The sequence below is a fragment of the Centruroides vittatus genome, unplaced genomic scaffold, assembly GCF_030686945.1.
Source record: "Centruroides vittatus isolate TY-2023 unplaced genomic scaffold, ASM3068694v2 scaffold_946, whole genome shotgun sequence".
In the NCBI taxonomy this organism is placed as follows: Eukaryota; Metazoa; Arthropoda; class Arachnida; order Scorpiones; family Buthidae; genus Centruroides; species Centruroides vittatus.
In genome coordinates, this window is record NW_027122723.1 from 871,654 (window position 1) to 876,386 (window position 4,733).

A 4,733-nucleotide genomic window follows, 5' to 3' on the forward strand; every position below is an offset into this window, starting at 1 on the left:
TAAGGCGAAAGCGATATTCGAGTCAGAGAGGACACCATTTAACCATTAAAACAAGATTTATTGGAAGTAAACAAAGGACACAATTACAAAAATTGACTAATTTCCCTAATTCGCGTAGGGTTCGAGAGAGAGCTTACAGGTTCAGTTCATACCTCTTAATACGTTCCTTATCGATTTAGCACTTTGATATCCGAGAAGTGTATATAGGTATCCGGGAATGGCACACTTTTATAAAGCCACGACTGAGCGCGGTGACGCTGGAACTGTAAGTCCAGAGCGGTGACGACCTGCGATGGCGTTGGTCCGGCAGATGATAAGAGACTCCCCGGAGGGGGAAAAGAAGTGGCTTTATAGCTTTAGGCTGGGAAAATTGGTCGCGTGATCGATGGTTGATGGCGATTTGTGTCATAGGTGTTCCCGGGACCAAAAATATATGACGAATTCGGACGTTAACTATAAACTTGAGTTGCAAGATAATCTGTATACAGCTTAAGAACAATGGATAGTCGACAGTTATACGGCCAGGGACGCATATTTTCTCGGCTAGGAATTTTTTTATCGAGGATGTTTATAATAGGGAAAATTATTACAAAGTTTGAGTCTGGTGGAATTCCAGATCTCACACTTTTGTCTCGTTTACATTTCTTAGCAACTCGAAAAGTAAAACCCTTCTACAGACGTTCGTGTAAAATAAAAATGAATAACTCGTACTAAAAGATGCCAAGTGTAACAAGCTGCAGGATTTAGGCAAACCGAAGTGAAGAGTCATGAGCAAATACTTTATGTTTTTTACCTTTTTAATACATGAAAATTGAAGTAGTTGCATAGAAGTACACTAGTCACGAAAGTTTCACTGATAATTCTAAAAAGAATAGTTAAAAGGTTCAGAAAAAGTAGCAACATACAAATATTAAACGTGAAAGATACGTTGTTTATTTAAAATATCGTCGTTTTTAAATTGATCACAATATATTCAAGTGAAGAGACAATGATTATAATATTTCTTTACAAAATTTAATTATGCCGTCCGTAATATATGGACGATATTAAATGGAGCGGAATTAAAAAAATCGAAAGTTGATAAAACGATAAAAAATAATAATAATAAAGCTCACAATTTTAGAATTAACCTGCAACAAATATCATCGTTCATACAAAACCGCTAGAATTGTGGGTGCGCCGGGAGGTGGACGGAGTCTCGTTCCTCCCTTTCTTGGCTAACAGGTCCGTTAGATGGCGGTTCGGATGGGTTACGCGTTACGCGTCACGCGAGTGAAGGAAGTGGATGGGTCTGACGATAGAGCGGCGGCGATATTCGAATAACTGACATTAACAACGAATTAAAAACAACAACAGTTTATTAAGACTAAAGCGAAAGTTACAATAGGGGCGAGCTACTGTCGCCTAAATTCGGATACGCGGAGGGAGAGTTTACATGAATTTGGGTCATACCTCGTGATCCGGGTCGGTCTTTCCGGACGGTCAAGTATTCCTTTATTCGCCGTCGGGTTTCCTCAGGACTTCGGACACACACTTTGTCTAATTGACACTACGTAAGCGACCCCTTTTCCCGCTCTCGTCGCCCTTTTATCGTCTCGGTCACGTTTCTCCGTTTCACCAACCAGCATTATTCGAATGTTGTTCCTCATGATTCATGTTTTCTCCGTGGGAACCAAACAATAAAATATTTTATTATTAACGGTTTAGTTTCCGGCGGGTTCGAATTTTCACAGAATTAATGCAAAACTAATACAAATAGAAAAACGAACTGTGCCGTGTGAAACACACATGATTGACGCTACTTTTCATGTTTCGATCATAAATGTGAAACATAAACATAAGTAATTTTTTATTGATCTAAGACTGTGATATGAATAATTAATAATTGATGCAACAAACAATTATCACAACGAGAAGATTACTTTATCAAAGTGAAAAAAATAAAAGGATTTTTAGCAATTTTTTCTAAACTGGAATCCACATCAAAAGAAACTTGATAGTTTTACTCAATAATTAAAAAATTTGTGCTCTGTCAAATCTGCTAATTGTTTCTAGAAAACAAAGCAACAGATGGATCAATATTGTAACTAACAATTTTATGCATTTTGGAGAGCCTACTGTCGTGTGTCTACTGAAATAATATTAAACATTATCTATTTTTATTTCTTTTACGAAAAAAAATTCGTGCTTTTCTTTCCTTAATATTTCTTAATGATATCACTCTATTTTGAAAATCTGTATCTTGAGCCCTTAATATAATTGCAAGCAGGAAATGTTTTCTTGCGGCTGTTTTCGGAGAAAAATTAGGTTTGGTGAGACTCAGCACTACGTAATTTATTTACATAACTAAATCATAATATAACCTTTTAACAATACCATTTTGTCGGATAACTGTCAACTTTTACATCTGGGAGTTAATCGTTTGTTAAGTTCTCAGCAGCTAAGTGACGCTTTCTCATAACCTCCCGACCTATTGTCTCAAGTTCATCAGTTGAATATAAAGATGAACCGAAAGTTTAATCAGTCGTCGCCCGTTCCTCCAGGAATATCGTCATCACAAAAATTTCTCCAAATTTTAATCGTGACAGTGATTGGATACCTCCCCTACTCGCCTCAGACATCGTCTGACAGTGTGTCGAATTAGACAAACTATTGGACAAACCTTCCCGACGATCCTAACGAGACATTAATTCAAGAGCATCACCTTGTGGATATCCTCTACTCTAGGCAGTGGCGTAGCGTAGTGGAGTCGGCAGGGGCGGCCCGCCCCGGGCGGCACTTTTAGGGGGCGGCAAAATTTCACAATAAATAATAATAATACAATACACCCGTACAATACACAATAATGATGATTGTTCTTGCCGAAAAGTTCTTTAGAATTACTGTATATTTTAGTCTTTCAAATTGAGATACCTAAATAAGAGGCCGGCGAATTTTCCTCTGCCCCGGGCGGCTGACACTCACGCTACGCCACTGACTACGTATTTATCAACTCGCGAACCACTGTAAACTATCTAAACCTATTTTAGCTCGATTTATTACACTCACTATCGATAAATTGTATTTAGTGTATTTTCCGTCCTTTACAAATAAACGGTTGTTTCGTTAACCTAGTCTCTGCGTGAGTCACTTCCTGCTCTCTAACACTCGATCTCAATCCCGAATCCGATCGCCCAGACACGTGGCCGCTCGCGTGACTTACGTTCAAGTACTGAATCAACACGCCGCACAGTGGGTCGTGAGACGATTCTAGCAGGACTTAAGTATGTAGGCTAGTGCAATTCATTTTTACAATAAAAATTTTTTACTTAGATATCGTATCAACTAAAAATTTACATATCGGAGTCACATTCAGAGTTTGACTCGGATTCATTTTGTACTACAGTCACGCTCGATGCTTTTATTGTTTAGCAACTCCACGTAACACTGTTCTTGTTACGCAAATTTCAATGAATTTGCGTAACATCATTGATAATAAATTACAAATTTGCAATTTTTCATTGAAAAAAGAAACAAAGGATTGTAAAACCATTCTCTGAAAACAATTATAAAAGAAAATATCTTTATAAAGTATAATTTTTACTGTAAATGAGTAACTCTGTGTATAATAAAACGAGAGGGGTGAAGAGAGAAATTAAAGTGTAAAACATTCAGTTAGGAATAAAATACAGAAACTCAGAGATTAAAAAAATAACAAGAAAGATAAGGTAGTTATAAATATATATATTTAAAGAGAATCAAATGGTCTGCGTTTTTCGAAAATTAATGTATTTTAATTTACGATGAAACGTCACTAACTCCAATCACTGAATATGACACAAGTACTAATACATTTTATGGAGGAGTAACATTACCAAATCGTACAGGTAACTACGATAAGTCATATATTTACAAAGTGGAATAGACTGATGCATACTTTTGTACTAGCAATTTAACAAATTGTTCTGTTTTAAAAAATATAATTCTTGATATAATGAAGAAAAGAGGAATTGTACCGTAACATCTGATATGGGATTAGAAATCAGGTAATGTAGAAAGCTTTTAAAGTCGTATTTAGTAAGTTTTTATGTTACATTCCATAACCTAACCGTTCAAAAGAAACCGTTGAGTTTATTGCTGATCCAGTGCATCTTTTTAAAAATATTCTTAGCTGTCTTTTAAATAATAGAATAAATATCACGGATAAAATAAAAAAATATATATAATCTTTCAAGTAATAGAATAGATTCTAAGCGTAGGAAAGATCCTGTAGCTTATAAATTAACTCCTGATACTCTTAACACGAATCATTTTCGTAAAATAAATGCCTTTATTCATCTTATAAGTTGCTCATTACAAATAAAGAAATAAAATTTTAAATTACTTGAAATATCTGTTATAGTCTTTATCATTTCAAGGTAACCTATATTAATAAATAAATATATCGAGATATTGTGTATTTCCTGTTTTTTCTAACTCAATTACAGTCAGAAGTTTTTTAGTGATTTAGACAAAAAGTAAGAAACTTTTTAAAAAAGTAATTGAGTCAGTTCTATTAATACTATTTTATCAAGCTTTTAATCACAAAATATTTAATTTTACATTAATATTGCTTGAAAATAATCATTCAGACATTGCTCTACCCAGCAATATTTACTATTAGATATTGCTGTTCCACTTACTCTAGTCTATCCAGTAATAATTAAGTTTTTAGCAATTTCTGTCACTATTGAGTTTGGTAATACCGTTATTGT